Source organism: Bombina bombina, chromosome 8 (assembly GCF_027579735.1).
Source record: "Bombina bombina isolate aBomBom1 chromosome 8, aBomBom1.pri, whole genome shotgun sequence".
NCBI classification, from domain to species: Eukaryota; Metazoa; Chordata; class Amphibia; order Anura; family Bombinatoridae; genus Bombina; species Bombina bombina.
In genome coordinates this window covers 348,869,930-348,890,328 of record NC_069506.1, presented here as the reverse complement: position 1 = coordinate 348,890,328, position 20,399 = coordinate 348,869,930, and positions in this window count along the sequence as shown.

The following is a 20,399-nucleotide window of genomic DNA, read 5'->3' as shown; positions in this document are numbered from 1 at the left end:
GATATGACGCCACTCTTGGGCCTATGTGGAATAGCATAAGTTACAGGAGGTAAACTATAATGATATGACGCCACTCTTGGGCCTATGTGGAATAGCATAAGTTACTGGAGGTAAACTATAATGATATGACACCACTCTTGTATATAAACTATAATGATATGACGCCACTCTTGGGCCTATGTGGAATAGCATAAGTTACAGGAGGTAAACTATAATGATATGACACCAATCTTGTATATAAACTATAATGATATGACGCCACTCTTGTGCCTATGTGGAATAGCATAAATTACTGGAGGTAAACTATAATGATATGACGCCACTCTTGGGCCTATGTGGAATAGCATAAGTTACTGCAGGTAAACTATAATGATATGACGCCACTCTTGGGCCTATGTGGAATAGCATAAGTTACTGCAGGTAAACTATAATGATATGACGCCACTCTTGTGCCTATGTGGAATAGCATAAATTACTGGAGGTAAACTATAATGATATGACGCCACTCTTGGGCCTATGTGGAATAGCATAAGTTACAGGAGGTAAACTATAATGATATGACGCCACTCTTGGGCCTATGTGGAATAGCATAAGTTACTGGAGGTAAACTATAATGATATGACACCACTCTTGTATATAAACTATAATGATATGACGCCACTCTTGGGCCTATGTGGAATAGCATAAGTTACAGGAGGTAAACTATAATGATATGACACCACTTCTGGGCCTATGTGGAATAGCATAAGTTACTGGAGGTAAACTATAATGATATGACACCACTCTTGTATATAAACTATAATGATATGACGCCACTCTTGGGCCTATGTGGAATAGCATAAGTTACAGGAGGTAAACTATAATGATATGACGCCACTTCTCGGCCTATGTGGAATAGCATAAGTTACTGGAGGTAAACTATAATGATATGACGCCACTCTTGGGCCTATCTGGAATAGCATAAGTTACTGGAGGTAAACTATAATGATATGACGCCACTCTTGGGCCTATGTGGAATAGCATAAGTTACTGGAGGTAAACTATAATGATATGACGCCACTCTTGGGCCTATGTGGAATAGCATAAGTTACAGGAGGTAAACTATAATGATATGACGCCACTTCTCGGCCTATGTGGAATAGCATAAGTTACTGGAGGTAAACTATAATGATATGACGCCACTCTTGGGCCTATCTGGAATAGCATAAGTTACTGGAGGTAAACTATAATGATATGACGCCACTCTTGGGCCTATGTGGAATAGCATAAGTTACTGGAGGTAAACTATAATGATATGACGCCACTCTTGGGCCTATGTGGAATAGCATAAGTTACAGGAGGTAAACTATAATGATATGACACCACTTCTGGGCCTATGTGGAATAGCATAAGTTACTGGAGGTAAACTATTATGATATGACACCACTCTTGTATATAAACTATAATGATATGACGCCACTTTTGGGCCTATGTGGAATAGAATAAGTTACAGGAGGTAAACTATAATGATATGACGCCACTCTTGTATATAAACTATAATGATATGACACCACTCTTGTATATAAACTATAATGATATGACGCCACTCTTGGGCCTATGTGGAATAGCATAAGCTACAGGAGGTAAACTATAATGATATGACGCCACTATTGGGCCTATCTGGAATAGCATAAGTTACTGGAGGTAAACTATAATAATATGACGCCACTCTTGGGCCTATGTGGAATAGCATAAGTTACTGGAGGTAAACTATAATGATATGACGCCACTCGGGCCTATGTGGAATAGCATAAGTTACTGGAGGTAAACTATAATGATATTACGCCACTCTTGGACCTATGTGGAATAGCATAAGTTACTAGAGGAAAACTATAATGATATGACGACACTCTTGGACCTATGTGGAATAGCATAAGTTACTGGAGGTAAACTATAATGATATGACGGCACTCTTGGGCCTATGTGGAATAGCATAAGTTACAGGAGGTAAACTATAATGATATGACGCCACTCTTGGGCCTATGTGGAATAGCATAAGTTACAGGAGGTGAACTATAATGATATGACACCACTTCTGGGCCTATTTGGAATAGCATAAGTTACTAGAGGTAAACTATAATGATATGACGCCACTTCTGGGCCTATGTGGAATAGCATAAGTTACTGGAGGTAAACTTTAATGATATGACGCCACTCTTGGGCCTATGTGGAATAGCATAAGTTACTAGAGGTAAACTATAATGATATGACACCACTTCTGGGCCTATGTGGAATAGCATAAGTTACTGGAGGTAAACTATAATGATATGACGCCACTCTTGGGCCTATGTGGAATAGCATAAGTTACTGGAGGTAAACTATAATGATATGACGCCACTCTTGGGCCTATGTGGAATAGCATAAGTTACTGGAGGTAAACTATAATGATATGACACCACTTCTGGGCCTATGTGGAATAGCATAAGTTACAGGAGGTAGAGTATAATAATATGACGCCACTCTTGTGCCTATGTGGAATAGCATAAGTTACAGGAGGTAAACTATAATAATATGACGCCACTCTTGGGCCTATGTGGAATAGCATAAGTTACTGGAGGTAAACTATAATGATATTACGCCACTCTTGGACCTATGTGGAATAGCATAAGTTACTAGAGGTAAACTATAATGATATGACGACACTCTTGGACCTATGTGGAATAGCATAAGTTACTGGAGGTAAACTATAATGATATGACGGCACTCTTGGGCCTATGTGGAATAGCATAAGTTACAGAAGGTAAACTATAATGATATGACGCCACTCTTGGGCCTATGTGGAATAGCATAAGTTACAGGAGGTGAACTATAATGATATGAAACCACTTCTGGGCCTATGTGGAATAGCATAAGTTACTAGAGGTAAACTATAATGATATGATACCACTTCTGGGCCTATGTGGAATAGCATAAGTTACTGGAGGTAAACTATAATGATATGACGCCACTCTTGGGCCTATGTGGAATAGCATAAGTTACTGGAGGTAAACTATAATGATATGACGCCACTCTTGGGCCTATGTGGAATAGCATAAGTTACTGGAGTTAAACTATAATGATATGACACCACTTCTGGGCCTATGTGGAATAGCATAAGTTACTGGAGATAAAATATAATGATATGATGCCACTCTTGGACCTATGTGGCATAGCATAAGTTACAGGAGGTAAACTATAATGATATGACGCCACTCTTGGGCCTCTGTGGAATAGCATAAGTTACAGGAGGTAAACTATAATAATATGACACTACTTCTGGGCCTATGTGGAATAGCATAAGTTACTGGAGATAAACTATAATGATATGACGCCACTCTTGTATATAAACTATAATGATATGACACCACTTCTGGGCCTATGTGGCATAGCATAATTTACTGGAGGTAAACTATAATGATATGACGCCACTCTTGGGCCTATGTGGAATAGCATAAGTTACTGGAGGTAAACTATAATGATATGACGCCACTCTTGGACCTATGTGGAATAGCATAAGTTACTGGAGGTAAACTATAATAATATGACGCCACTCTTGGACCTATGTGGAATAGCATAAGTTACTGGAGGTAAACTATAATGATATGACGCCACTCTTGTATATAAACTATAATGATATGACACCACTTCTGGGCCTATGTGGCATAGCATAATTTACTGGAGGTAAACTATAATGATATGACGCCACTCTTGGGCCTATGTGGAATAGCATAAGTTACTGGAGGTAAACTATAATGATATGACGCCACTCTTGGGCCTTTGTGGAATAGCATAAGTTACTGGAGGTAAACTATAATGATATGACGCCACTCTTGGGCCTATGTGGCATAGCATAAGTTACAGGAGGTAAGCTATAATGATATGACGCCACCCTTGGGCCTATCTGGAATAGCATAAGTTACTGGAGGTAAACTATAATGATATGACACCACTCTTGGGCCTATGTGGCATAGCATAAGTTACAGGAGGTAAACTATAATGATATGACGCCACTCTTGGACCTATGTGGAATAGCATAAGTTACTGGAGGTAAACTATAATGATATGACACCACTCTTGGACCTATGTGACATAGCATAAGTTATAGGAGGTAAACTATAATGATATGACGCCACTTCTGGGCCTATGTGGCATAGCATAAGTTACTGGAGGTAAACTATAGTGATATGACACCACTCTTGGGCCTATGTGGAATAGCATAAGTTACTGGAGGTAAACTATAATGATATGACACCACTCTTGGGCCTATGTGGAATAGCATAAGTTACAGGAGGTAAACTATAATGATATGACGCCACTTCTGGGCCTATGTGGCATAGCATAAGTTACTGGAGGTAAACTATAATGATATGACGCCACTCTTGGGCCTATGTGGAATAGCATAAGTTACAGGAGGTAAACTATAATTATATGACGCAACTCTTGGGCCTATGTGGCATAGCATAAGTTACAGGAGGTAAACTATAATGATATGACGCAACTCTTGGGCCTATGTGGAATAGCATAAGTTACAGGAGGTAAACTATAATGATATGACGCCACTCTTGGGCCTATGTGGAATAGCATAAGTTACTGGAGGTAAACTATAATGATATGACGCCACTCTTGGGCATGTTATATTAACAAATAACTATAAATTAGTACTTTTGCATATTGAATTGCTTATGCGTAGGCACATGGGATAAATAATCTCTTGATTTATAATATAAAAATATGAGCCTGTAGGCTTAGTAAGTTATAGAGAGTAATAATAATGATACCCGCAAAACTGGGATATGGACGTGACTAACTTTAGACATGTAGAGTAATATTGGGTGCCCCTGATATTGCTTATTTTCATAGTTAAACCCAGAATGATTATTGAGAGGGAACTAATGAAAAAAATGTTGGCAAGTAGCTCGCCGGAGTCAGAAGTAAAATAGATTGATATCCATGTTAACAAATGAATGTCTATATGTAACAATGTCCATATGAATGGTGTATGAGCAATAAGTAACTCATGTAATAAATAGCCCTAAAGTCATATTGAACCCATCCGCCGGTTTCATTAAGTATGATATAAGACTTTAAATCAAGGAGTCATGGCATTAGGGGAGCAATGAATTAGTCTAAACATTCAGGAAGTGTAAACACCCTGTTGAACGTACATGGCACCTGTAAAATATTGTTAGAATAGAACTAGTCAGAACCCGCCATCTTGGCCACCGATGGTGGCGGGAACCAGAGTTTGCAAAGGATTGAATAAGGTACTTATTACTAGATAAATGAAATTAATACTGAAGGGTCAGCATTATTATGTGGGGGGTAGACATTGAGTAAGGGTTTTTATCTGGTTTAACCAAGGGTCTGGATAGCAATTATTGGGCTATCTACCACTCAATTGAGAGGGAAAAATGAGTATAAATATATAAGCTTGCGATACTGGGACTGTAGCAGCAGAAGCTAAGGTATAGGGCAATGACTTAGGGAATGGACAGGTAATGGGTTTAACTGCTATGGCCTAAGTGCGTAAACCCCCTTTAGATGGCGCCCAGAACATAAACTGTATTAGTTTATTATATCACATAGTCTTAAACTAATAGAATAGTGTACCATTCAGATATATGAGTATGTTACAGAAATCCTGTAGAAGAAGTCTCTGGAAGATATGTGGCATATATTACATTTAACATATATGTTACTAATCAGACAACAAACTTTGTTTTTAACATTGACAGATGTCTGAACATCATCAGTATAGCCTTGCTAGCAAAACAAAGATAGGTATACAAGGAGCTTGTTAAGGATTCTTAGAGTCTGGTTTCATCCTTAAAGGGACAGTCAACACCAGAATTTTTGTTGTTTAAAAAGATAGATAATCCCTTTATTACCCATTCCCCAGTTTTGCAAAGCCAACACTGTTATATTAATACACTTTTTACTCCTGTGACTAACTTGTATCTAAGCATCTTCTGACCTCCTCCAATCACATGACTTTTAGTTATTATCTATTGACTTGCATTTTAGCCAATTAGTGCAGTGTCTGCCACTAGCCACGGGCGTGATCACAATGCTATCTATATGGCCTACATGAGCTTGCTCTCCCCTGCTGTGAAAAGTAAATAAAACAGAGGTGGCCTTCAAGGGCTTAGAAATTATCATATGTGCTTTCCTAAATTTGCTTTCAACTAGAATACCAAGAGAACAAAGCAAAATTGTTGATAAAAGTAAATTGGAAAGTTGTTTAAAATGACATGCCCTGGAGGTGTGGTTCCGGGGGAGGAGACTGAATGCAGGACAGGCTCTGAGCAAGCTCTCTCTAGAGACTCCCACAACAGCTATTTGGCGGTAATTCGCACTGAAACCCTGGTCCTGGGAGGCTATTATCTGGATACCGGTTCCATATTGGTGCAGGTACATCGCACCATATTGCTTTGGCCCTTATAGCCTGTGCTGAGCTGGGCATCTCTTAAACTTTACAGAGAAATTGAAGTCTATCAGCTTACCCCTACCCCTACCACCGGTGCTGCGTGAGGTGGTAGAGGGGACGCTGTTACAGAAGGCTGATCTTTTTAAACTAAGAGGAGCGTGGACACGGAGCGCGGACACAGAGCGCACAGTCACCTGGACATAATTCTAAGGTGACTGATGGCGTAAGACCGTAAAGATCGCGGATACAGAGCGCACAGCCGTTTGAATACATTCCTCAGGCTACGTAACGGCTTAAACACAGCCTCCTATAATTTTTAAGCTCTAATGGATTTGCTTGCTCCCTAAACTGAAGTAATACCGCTTGAATTTGGCTATCGGTCCCCACCCCTCCCACCGGTGCTGCGTGAGGGAGTGGAGGAGACCCTGACCTTACAGGGGAGGCTACCACTTAGAGCTGGAGAAGGAACAGCCAGCGCACCACATTTTCCTATACACCGGTGCTGCTGGTGAAAGTGCGGCTGATATCCTAGCTAGAGCTGGAGAGGAAAACAAATACAAACAACAATCCAGCTTAGGAAGAAAAGGAGCAGGAAATTGGATGCCTGGTTATAGCTATTGCACCGAGCTGCATGGTAAAAGGTACATTTTACTTTAAAGGAATAGTGGCTCAAAAGTTGGGAAAAACAGAATTTATGTTTACCTGATAAATTACTTTCTCCAACGGTGTGTCCGGTCCACGGCGTCATCCTTACTTGTGGGATATTCTCTTCCCCAACAGGAAATGGCAAAGAGCCCAGCAAAGCTGGTCACATGATCCCTCCTAGGCTCCGCCTACCCCAGTCATTCGACCGACGTTAAGGAGGAATATTTGCATAGGAGAAACCATATGTTACCGTGGTGACTGTAGTTAAAGAAAATAAATTATCAGACCTGATTAAAAAAACCAGGGCGGGCCGTGGACCGGACACACCGTTGGAGAAAGTAATTTATCAGGTAAACATAAATTCTGTTTTCTCCAACATAGGTGTGTCCGGTCCACGGCGTCATCCTTACTTGTGGGAACCAATACCAAAGCTTTAGGACACGGATGAAGGGAGGGAGCAAATCAGGTCACCTAAATGGAAGGCACCACGGCTTGCAAAACCTTTCTCCCAAAAACAGCCTCAGAAGAAGCAAAAGTATCAAATTTGTAAAATTTAGAAAAAGTGTGCAGTGAAGACCAAGTCGCTGCCTTACATATCTGATAAACAGAAGCCTCGTTCTTGAAGGCCCATGTGGAAGCCACAGCCCTAGTGGAGTGAGCTGTGATTCTTTCAGGAGGCTGCCGTCCGGCAGTCTCATAAGCCAATCGGATAATGCTTTTAATCCAGAAGGAGAGAGAGGTAGAAGTTGCTTTTTGACCTCTCCGTTTACCAGAATAAACAACAAACAAAGACAAAGTTTGTCTGAAATCCTTAGTAGCTGCTAAGTAAAATTTGAGAGCACGAACTACATCCAAGTTGTGCAACAAACGTTCCTTCTTTGAAACTGGAAGAAAACCAGGTTTAGTACGCAAAACCACCTTATCTGCATGGAACACCAGATAAGGAGAAGAACACTGCAGAGCAGATAATTCTGAAACTCTTCTAGCAGAAGAAATTGCAACCAAAAACAAAACTTTCCAAGATAATAACTTAATATCAACGGAATGTAAGGGTTCAAACGGAACCCCCTGAAGAACTGAAAGAACTAGGTTGAGACTCCAAGGAGGAGTCAAAATTTTGTAAACAGGCTTGATTCTAACCAGAGCCTGAACAAAGGCTAGAACATCTGGCACAGCTGCCAGCTTTTTGTGAAGTAACACAGACAAGGCAGAAATCTGTCCCATCAAGGAACTTGCAGATAATCCTTTTTCCAATCCTTCTCGAAGGAAGGATAGACTCTTAGGAATCTTAACCTTGTCCCAAGGGAATCCTGCAGATTCACACCAACAGATATACCAAATTATGTGGTAATTTTTCTGGTTACAGGCTTTCAGGCCTGAACAAGAGTATTAATAACAGAATCTGAGAACCCTCGCTTTGATAAGATCAAGCGTTCAATCTCCAAGCAGTCAGCTGGAGTGGGTCGAACGGACCTAGAACAAGAAGGTCTCGTCTCAAAGGTAGCTTCCATGGTGGAGCCGATGACATATTCACCAGATCTGCATACCAAGTCCTGCGTGGCCACGCAGGAGCTATCAAAATCACCGACGCCCTCTCCTGATTGATCCTGGCTACCAGCCTGGGGATGAGAGGAAACGGCGGGAACACATAAGCTAGTTTGAAGGTCCAAGGTGCTACTAGTGCATCCACTAGAGCCGCCTTGGGATCCCTGGATCTGTACCCGTAGTAAGGAACTCTGAAGTTCTGACGAGAGGCCATCAGATCCATGTCTGGAATGCCCCACGGTTGAGTGACTTGGGCAAAGATTTCCGGATGGAGTTCCCACTCCCCCGGATGCAATGTCTGACGACTCAGAAAATCCACTTCCCAATTTTCCACTCCTGGGATGTGGATAGCAGACAGGTGGCAGGAGTGAGACTCCGCCCATAGAATGATTTTGGTCACTTCTTCCATCGCTAGGGAACTCCTTGTTCCCCCCTGATGGTTGATGTATGAAGTTGGCCCTCGCTAGCTGAGGCCAAGCTTTGAGAGCATTGAATATCGCTCTCAGGTCCAGAATATTTATCGGTAGAAGAGATTCTACCCGAGACCAAAGACCCTGAGCTTTCAGGGATCCCCAGACCGCGCCCCAGCCCATCAGACTGGCGTCGGTCGTGACAATGACCCACTCTGGTCTGCGGAAGGTCATCCCTTGTGACAGGTTGTCCAGGGACAGCCACCAACGGAATGAGTCTCTGGTCCTCTGATTTACTTGTATCTTCGGAGACAAGTCTGAATAGTCCCCATTCCACTGACTGAGCATGAACAGTTGTAATGGTCTTAGATGAATGCGCACAAAAGGAACTATGTCCATTGCCGCTACCATCAAACCTATCACTTCCATGCACTGCGCTATGGAAGGAAGAGGAACGGAATGAAGTATCCGACAAGAGTCTAGAAGTTTTGTTTTTCTGGCTTCTGTCAGAAAAATCCTCATTTCTAAGGAGTCTATTATAGTTCCCAAGAAGGGAACCCTCGTTGACGGAGATAGAGAACTCTTTTCCACGTTCACTTTCCATCCGTGAGATCTGAGAAAGGCCAGGACAATGTCCGTGTGAGCCTTTACTTGAGGAAGGGACGACGCTCGAATCAGAATGTCGTCCAAGTAAGGTACTACAGCAATGCCCCTTGGTCTTAGCACCGCCAGAAGGGACCCTAGTACCTATGAGAAAATCCTAGGAGCAGTGGCTAATCCGAAAGAAAACGCCACGAACTGGAAATGCTTGTCCAGGAATGCAAACCTTAGGAACCGATGATGTTCCTTGTGGATAGGAATATGTAGATACGCATCCTTGAAATCCACCTTGGTCATGAATTGACCTTCCTGGATGGAAGGAAGAAGTGTTCGAATGGTTTCCATCTTGAACGATGGAACCTAGAGAAACTTGTTCAAGATCTTGAGATCTAAGATTGGTCAGAACGTTCCCTCTTTTTTGGGAACTATGAACAGATTGGAGTAGAACCCCATCCCTTGTTCTCCTAATGGAACAGGATGAATCACTCCCATTTTTAGCAGGTCTTCTACCCAATGTAAGAATGCCTGTCTTCTTATGTGGTCTGAAGACAACTGAGACCTGTGGAACCTCCCCCTTGGAGGAAGCCCCTTGAACTCCAGAGAATAACCTTGGGAGACTATTTCTAGCGCCCAAGGATCCAGAACATCTCTTGCCCCAGCCTGAGCGAAGAGAGAGAGTCTGCCCCCCACCAGATCCGGTCCCGGATCGGGGGCCCGCATTTCATGCTGTCTTGGTAGCAGTGGCAGGTTTCCTGGCCTGCTTTCCTTTGTTCCAGCCTTGCATAAGTCTCCAGGCTGGATTGGCTTGAGAAGTATTACCTTCCTGCTTAGAGGACGTAGCCCTTGGGGCTGATCCGTTTCTGCGAAAGGGACGAAACTTAGGTTTATTTTTGGTCTTGAAAAGACCTATCCTGAGGAAGGGCGTGGCCCTTGCCCCCAGTGATATCAGAGATAATCTCTTTCAAGTCAGGGCCAAAGAGTGTTTTTCCCCTTGAAAGGAATGTCAAGCAATTTGTTCTTGGAAGACGCATCCGCTGCCCAAGATTTTAACCAAAGCGCACATGGTTTTGTCATTCTTTTATGGTTGTTTGAGGGAATTAACCCCTTCCAAGCATATATTAAATTAAACTGAAAGAAGGTTTGAGACCCAAATTCTGATAAACAGAGCACTAACATGTTTAATGTTATACTTCTACTTTTACTTCTACTTTTATCCAACTAATCAAAATATTCTTATCTATTGGAAAAAAGTATAAAGACACTTCCTTGATTCAATTATTGCTGGGACAAATTGACTTATTTAGACATTTATAGTGGCTTTAGACTGGCAGGGTACTCTACACTTTCTATATCTATCTGCTACACAATATATTTTTACTCATTGCATGAGATGAGGCTGCACAAGTCTAAGTGTAATCAGTAAATCATTTTTATCTGTGGTGTATATATAAAGCTGTACTTTGTTTTAACTTGGGTACATAGAAGTAAAATACAGGTAGCCCTCAGTTTACGCCGGGGTTAGGTTCCAGAAGGAATGGTTGTAAATGGAAACCGTTGTAAATTGAAACCCAGTTTATAATGTAAGTCAGTGGGAAGTGAGGGAGATAGGTTCCAGGCCCCTCTCAAAATTGTCATAAATAACATCTAATACATTATTTTTAAAGTTTTGAAATGAAGACTTTAAATGCTAGACAGCATTATAAACCTAATAAAATAATCACACAACACAGAATATATAATTAAACTAAGTTAAATGAACAAAAACATTTGCTAAACAGCATTATAAACCTAATAAAATAATCACACAACACAGACTTCACTTGCATTTTTCTGCAAACAGTTCATTCTATGCATTCCAATCTGGACTGAGTTATAGACAGGAAGATCTTGTTTCTTTGAAATCTGCTCGATAGCTCAGGTCTGTTTAAACTTATTAATTTCAGCTTGCTTGGCTTTGCTGCAACACAAGCGGACAGCTCCACCTACTGGCTATTTTAATAAATGCACTGCTTCTCAATGCTTTTCAATAGCAGTCACATGACTGGAAAAAAAGGTTGTTATTCTGAAACGGTGTAAATTGAACCGTTGTAAAACGAGGGCCACCTGTATACTAATTAACTGGAAGCCTATAATAAAATATAGCTACTCTACTGATTGGTAGATAAGTAGCACATAGATTGTACACTATTAGATATATAATTGATTAGACAAAAAAGAAGTAGGAAGAAAGGATGTAAAGTAGTAACTGACCCTTTTCTCTTTCTTCCTTAGACAAATTTATCTAAACTAAAGGAAAGAATAGAGAGATAAATTAAAAACTGAAGGGATATTATTCTTTCTAGGATTATAAGGATGAGCTAGCAATTGACACAAAGACAGGAGATATCTAGTTTGGGATAGAATACACCTAGGTACTAATCTTGGTACCAAGTGGAAACTTAATATTGAGCAATTGGACAAGACTTTTTAAAGTCCATAAAATAATAGATTTTAGCAAGTAATTCCTATCTCAAGATCACCTACTAACCTTATTTTTATAACTAAAAACACTAAATCACCCCTTCGCTCTAATCTTACCTATGATAAAGAAGTACCAGACATGCAAATATTAATAACTAGTATAACAGAGGCTCTTGCTCCAAGATTTGATTCTATGCAAGCTGAAATCAAACAAGATATTCTTTCCTTAACCAATGAAGTCAGGCAATTCTCAAATAGGCTTGAAGAAGTCGAACAAAGAGTGTCAGAATTGGAAGATAATAGCACGACGCATAGCTCTAAGTTAAAAGACATAGACACAATTCTATCTAAAATGCAAATTAAAATTGAGGACCTAGAGAACAGGTCTAGGAGGAATAACGTAAGAATAATCGGGGTCTCAGAGGGGAAACAGTACGAGGACCTGGGAAAATTCATATCTACAACTTTAGTGCAATTATTAGGCCTGCCTTCATCTTATCCCCCAATAATAGTGGAAAGGGCCCATAGGCTGGGGCGACAGACAGAGGGGGGTAAAGGAAATGTAAGACCAAGACCAGTTATAGCAAAGTTATTGAATTTCCAGGATAAAATTATTCCAGTACTATCGGAAAAACCAACCCATTGTATTAGGGACAACTAACATATATCTATTCCAAGATTTCTCCGCAGAAACAGCAGGGAAAAGAAAAGAGCTATCTCCAATCTGCACAAAACTTATCCATGCGGGATATCGTGCAACGATAATTTACCCGGCTAAGTTAAAGATCATAGTCAATGATGAAGCTCATTTCTTTGAATCTGCCAAAGAAGCAGAAAACATTGTAGATAAGCTAGGGAATCAAGATAATAGGTGATAGAAGGTAAAATAGCCTTACATTTCGAATTTTATCGGTTGATATAGGTTACAAGGTTCAAGGGCCAACAAGGGGCCATGCGGGCCCCCCGGGGAATCTTCCGCAACAGGGGGGTGTTGTTTGTTTGTTATGGTTTATCCTTCCTCAGTTACGCTATGTTTTTGGGTTAGTTGGTCTCCCTTCAGGGGGGCGTTGTGTTTATTTTTACTTTTTCTTTTCTTTTTTTCTTCCTGTTTCTGTTGGTTTTTTGGCCTGGATGGGTGAGGAATGAGCAGAGTGGATAAATGTAAAATAACCTCTTGGAATATTGGAGGTCTCACCTCCCCCATTAAGCGAAAGTCAATTTTAGCACATCTACGAAAAATTGATACCCACATAGCTCTATTGCAAGAAACTCATTTAAATTTAGAAGAAGTGCTGAAACTGAAGTCTTCTTGGGTAAAAGAGGTAGTTGCTGCCACAGGCATAGAAAGGAAGAGAGGAGTGGCAATTCTGTTAGGAAAAAATATTAATTATGAAATTCTTCATAGTATTCTAGACCCAGAAGGGAGATATGTAATTCTAAAACTAAAAATAGAGGGAACTTTATATACACTCTGCAATCTATACGCACCCACTGTGTTTGACCCAATATTCTGGGATAATCTGCAGGCAAAAATTCTCACTAAATCAGTAGGATATCTAATTTTAGGCGGGGACTTTAACATGGCTCCACATTATCCATTAGACAGGTTAAGACAGAAGCCAATGGCAGGGAAGAACAAGCGAGATAATCTGGAAACCAAAATGTTTAAGAAAATGTTTCAAGATCTATTAATAAGGGATATATGGAGATAGCAGAATCCAGAGGTAAGAGACTATACTTGTTTATCCAGAGCTCATAAAACTCTATCTAGGATAGACTTATTTCTTATCGACGAAAGACTTTGTAAAATGCAAATTAAAGTTAAAATCTTCCCTATCAACATATCAGATCATAGTCCTGTTACAATAGAAATTATATATAAAAACTCCAAATCAGGATCTTGTCGCTTCTTCTTTCCTGTATGGTTGGTAAATGACTTAAAATTTAAAATTTGGCTGAAAGAGAAATTTCAAGAATACACGGAGATAAACAAAGACTACGTCGATCGTCCGAATATCTTCTGGGAGGCCGCAAAGGCAGTTCTCAGAGGAGAAATCATTTCATATAGTGCTAATAGACTTAAAACACTAAAGATGAGAGAGACAGAAGTGACAAAATCAGCAATTAACTCATATAATAATTATTTACTTAATAATTCTCAAGAAAACTGGATTAAGTATAATAGATCAAAAAGTGAAAGAGATACATTCCAAATTTATAAAGAGACGCAGAAGGAGTTAAAGCTTCAGGCAAGACTCTACCGACATGGGAATAAAGCCGTAACTATTGGCTAACTTGATGAGAAGGGAAAGAAGATCCCCATTAATAGATAAACTCCATCATAAAGAGAAAATCCATATAAATACGGAAGATATCTCTAATATTTTCTCAGACTATTTTAGAAAGATCTACTCCTTGAAAAACTCAGACAAGGTCAAATCTGAAGAATTCTGGAGTAAAATCACTCATCCGACACTTAATAGTGAAAAGATGACAATAGTAAACTCTCCAATATCTGAGGAAGAAATCTTAAAAGTTATCCAAGATCTCCCATTAAGTAAAGCATCAGGGCCGGACGCACTGCCCAACGAATTTTACAAAATTCTCACGCCATTGATCGCTCCACCCCTGAGTAAGCTTTTTAATCACATCTATACAGAAGGGACTGCAGTCTCTCCTCAATTCTGTGCCTCCTATACAACTTGAAGCCCGGGAAGGATCCTAACAATAAAGAGTCCTATAGGCCCATAGCACTATTGAATGCTGACTACAAAATTCTGACCTCCATTATAGCTAAAAGATTGCAGTTGGTACTCCCTGAAATAATCCATAAAGATCAAGCAGGGTTTCTGCAGAAACGGAACTCATCAGCAAAAGTCAGAGAAGTTTTAGTTACAATAGACTATTTTAACCTCGCAGAGAAGGTGGGATTGGGGAGAGAGGGGGATCCCGCAGATTTAGCAATTGTCTCTATTGATGCTGAGAAAGCATTTGATTCAATTCATCATGATCATCTGGTCACGTCTCTAGTTAAATTTGGTCTTAAGGGAAACTTTCTTAAATTTGTTGAGAACATATATAATAAGTCACATACAAAGATAATTGTTAATAATATTCTATCTCTCGAGATACCACTTGAAAGAGGGACACGTCAGGGGTGCCCCCTCTCTCCTCTTCTCTTTGATATTTCAATTGAACCTCTTGCAATAATAATAAGGGATCAAATGGAAGGTATAAAAATAGGTAAAACAGAGCTCAAAATTGGGTTGTACGCTGATGATATTCTTCTATACATTTCCAATACACAAAACAATATACCTATAATTATATCAATTATAGAACAATTTGGATCCTTCTCGGGCTACAGGATCATTGCGTCCAAGTCGGAGTTACTCTGGATCAGAAAGACCTCGGGTTCCCTTTTAGATATACCCTTCAGAGTCTCTGAATCTTTCAGATACTTAGGGATAATAATATCACCTGATATAGATCAATGTTATGATCTTAATATAATACCAGTGATGAACGAGATCAGGGATAGTATGAAAGTATGGTAGAACCTTCCACTTTCAATCTCAGGACGTATTGCTGCATTCAAAATGATACTTCTCCCGAAATTATTATATATTTTGCAGAATACCTCAGTAATGCTTAAACGGAAGGATGTTGGTAAAATCAACAGCATGATAAGAAACTTTATATGGCAGAACAAAAAGCCCAGAATATCGCTACTGAAACTATCGTTACCTAGAAAGTATGGGGGATTGGCACTGCCAGACATACAATTATATAACCTGGCTTTTCTTGCTCGAATAGTGGTCGACTGGATTTTAAATAAAGATTATACAATAAACAATGAACTTGAAAAAAACGTAAGCTCTCCCTTTCTTCCTTTAGCTTTAATACATTGTAATATCAAATTAATTCCCCAAGAAATCAAAAGACTCAAAACGTTAATGTATCTTTTACAAGCATAGTGGAAGATCTGTAAGATATTATCCATCAAAAGCAGCATTTCTGACTATATGCCAATTAAAGGAAACCCTAAATTTCAAGCGGGACTACAATCGGTTTCTTTTCAGAACTGGCACACCTTAGGCTTGTATAATATTTCTCAGATGATAGATAAGAATAGACTTTGCATTAAAACGTTTGAGAACTTGAAACGAGAATTTAACCTTTGTAACAAAGAATTCTTTGCATATTTACAAATAAGGCATTTTATCTTCAAGATGGTAAATGAATCGGGCTGGAATTGGTCCATGGGAAAGTTGGAGAACTGGCTTGTGTTAGCAAGGAATGGATTTATGTCAATTTCCCCATGTTATCAATTCTTAATTTCTAACAAAGGGGAAAAGAATTTAGGAAACTTATCAACCGCATGGAATTTAATAATACCTCAAGAGGATATAAATGTAAGTAAAATTCATGCTTCCATTTCAAAAGTCTTACAAATTACCTTATCAGCTACATGGAGAGAGACTCATATAAAGCTATTATATAGGACCTACTATACCCCGAAGAAGGGGTCTAGATATGGGAACATTAATTTCTGTAAATGTCCAAAATGTTCATTTTTATCAGCAGATCTCATTCATATGATCTGGGAATGTCCCAGAATCAAATGCCTTTGGCTTAAGATTGAATACTGGATCAATCAAGTATTAAAAATTTCCCCTTTAAAATTTAAAGTGGCTGATGTCATTTTCTATGGGATGCGACAAAAAATCTGCGAATGTATAATAAAATAGTGAATATGATTATCTTAGCGGCAAGGTACTTGATTTTTAAGAAATGGAAAGGAAGTAGGAACCCTAGTATAAATGAGCTTAAAAACTGTCTAAAAAAACAGTGTATACTAGAGCAAAAAGATACCAATATGGAAAAGGAAACGGATATCGAAGGTTTCTTTAAAAAATGGTCAGTACTTATTAAAACGCTGTCACCGAATGAGATAGAATATATGATTTACCCTTTCAGAAATTCCGAGCTAGTTTTGCTGGGGGTTTGGTAATCCGCTCTGCTCAAGCCTCAAACTGGTGGGTCAAGATTCCTTCCCTCTCCCCCCCTTTTTTTTTTTTTTTCTTTCTCTTTTTTTGTTGTTGTTTGTATGTGTTTTTTTTTTATTTATTTTTTTATTTTTTTTTTGTTTGTTACTGTACGGTTATTTTTTCTTAAAATTTTTCAGATTACTGTATAGTAAAAGGTGTAATTTGTTGTAATGTTGAGAGAATGGAATAAAAAGGGAAAGAAAAGACTCCAGCAGAGAATATAATTTATTTTAGAATCTATGTTTTGGTATAATTCTGTGAAATACTGACAACTTTTTTATTTTTCTTGTATTGTCTACATTAATTGTAATATGTAACATCAGGCCCTGCGTGGCGCAAAATTTGTAATTTGATTTCTTTTTTTTTTCAATATAATGCTGGATTTAAATAAAAGTTAAAAAAAAATAAAAAATGACATGCCCTATTTGAAAAATGAAAGGTTTTTTTTGGACTTGACTGTCCCTTTAATGTGTTATCATGTATCCAATCAGGATCAGTCATGTATATGTGGAGAAGCCAGGTCTCTTATAGTTGTAAAATAATCTACTATGGGGCCTAGTTATCAAGCCGTCAACCTCAAATACGCTGGAATTCCGCAGCGTATTTGTGGCGAGGCTGATTCGCCTAAGTTATCAAGCCCTAGATACCGGCAAAAGTAGAATTTAGTGACGTAAGCTTCGATCCGCCGGACTCAGTCCAACACAGATCGATTCTTACGTCACTACAGATGTTCCGCACACAAGTGCGGCACAATCTGACTACTTTTGCTAGTTATAAAAAAACTAGCAGGTACGCTCTGCACTTTTCCGGCCCAGCGTACCTGGTTTTCAATCCGCCGCCCTGGAGGCGGCGGATCCCATAGGAATCAATGGGAGTCTGACCATAGCGAAAGTTCATGTTCGCTGCTGCCAGACATCCCATTGATTCCTATGGGAGCTGTCTACACCTAACACCCTAACATGTACCCCGAGTCTAAACACCCCTAATCTGTCCCCTCTACACCGCCGCAACTAAATAAATGTATTACCCCCTAAACTGCAGCTCCCGGAGCCCACCGCCACTCTAATAAACTGATAAACCCCTAAACCGCCGCTCCCGGACCCCACCGCAAGCTATAATAAATAAGTTAACCCCTAAACCGCCGCTCCCGGTCCCTGCCGCAACTATAATATATGTATTAACCCCTAAACCGCTGCTCCCAAACCCCGCCGCCACCTACATAATACCTATTAACCCCTATCCTGCCCCCCCTATACCGTTGCCCTCTATAATAAAGTTATTAACCCCTATCCTGCCGATCCTGGACCTCGCCGCAACTAAATAAATAGTTTAACCCCTAAACTGCCACTCCCGGACCCCGCCGCAACCTATATTAAACTTATTAACCCCTAATCTGCCCCCCCTACACCGTCGCCACCTATAATAAATGTATTAACCCCTATCCTGCCCCCCCCTACACCGTCGCCACCTATAATAAATGTATTTACCCCTATCCTGCCCCCCCTACACCGCCGCCACTGTAATAAAATTATTAACCCCTAAACCTAAGTCTAACACTAACACCCCCCTAACTTAAATATCGATTAAATAAATTTAAATAATATTTCTCTTATTAAATAAATTAATCCTATTTAAAACTAAATACTTACCTTTAAAATAAACCCTAATATAGCTACAATATAACTAATAGTTACATTGTAGCTATTTTAGGATTTATTTTTATTTTACAGGCAAATTTCAATTTATTTTAACTAGGTACAATAGCTATTAAATAGTTAATAACTATTTAATAGCTACCTAGTTAAAATAAAGAGAAATTAACCTGTAAAATAAAAACTAACCTAAGTTACAATTACACCTAACACTACACTATACTTTAATAAATTATTCCTATTTAAATCTAAATACTTACCTGTAAAATAAACCCTAAGATAGCTGCAATGTAATTAATAATTACATTGTAGCTATTTTAGGATTTATATTTATTTTACAGGTAACTTTGTATTTATTTTAGCTAGTTAGAATAGTTATTAAATAGTTACCTAGCTAAAAGAAATACAAAATTACCTGTAAAATAAATCCTAACCTAAGTTACAATTAAACCTAACACTACACTATCATTAAATTAATTAAATAAATTAACTACAAATAACTACAATTAAATACAATTACATAAACTAACTAAAGTACAAAAAATAAAAAAAGCTAAGTTACAAAAAATAAAAAAAATAAGTTACAAACATTTAAAAAATATTAGAACAATTTTAAGCTACTTACAGCTAATCTAAGCCCCCTAATAAAATAACAAAGCCCCCCAAAATAAAAAAAATGCCCTACGCTATTCTAAATTAAAAAGTTCATAGCTCTTTTACCTTACCAGCCCTTAAAAGGGCCTTTTGCGGGGCATGCCCCAAAGAATTCAGCTCTTTTGCCTGTAAAAGAAAAATACAACCCCGGCCCCAACATTACAACCCACCACCCACATACCCCTAATCTAACCCAAACCCCCTTTAAAAAAAAAAAATAACACTACCCCCCTGAAGATCATCCTACCTTTAGTCATCTTCAGCCAGCCGACCCACCGATGGAACCGAAGAGGAGATCCGGAGCAGAAGAAGTCATCATCCAGGCAGCGCTGAAGAAGTCTTCTATCCGATGAAGTCATCATCCAGGCGGCGCTGAAGAAATCTTCCATCCGGGCGATGTCATCTTCCAAGCGTCGTCTTCAATCTTCATCCATCCGGAGCGGGGCGGAGCCATCTTCAGACGAGCCGACGCGGAGCCATCCTCTTCTTCCCGACGACTACCAACGAATGGATATTCCTTTAAGGGACATCATCCAAGATGGCGTCCCTTCAATTCCAATTGGCTGATAGGATTCTATCAGCCAATCGGAATTAAGGTAGGAAAAATCTGATTGGCTGATTGAATCAGCCAATCAGATTGATGTTCAATCCGATTGGCTGATCCAATCAGCCAATCAGATTGAGCTCGCATTCTATTGGCTGTTCCGATCAGCCGGATGGATGAAGATTGAAGACGCCGCTTGGAAGATGACATCGCCCGGATGGAAGATTTCTTCAGCGCCGCCTGGATGATGACTTCATCGGATAGAAGACTTCTTCAGCGCTGCCTGGATGATGAATTCTTCTGCTCCGGATCTCCTCTTCAGTTCCATCGGTGGGTCGGCTGGCTGAAGATGACTAAAGGTAGGATGATCTTTAGGGGGGTAGTGTTAGGTTT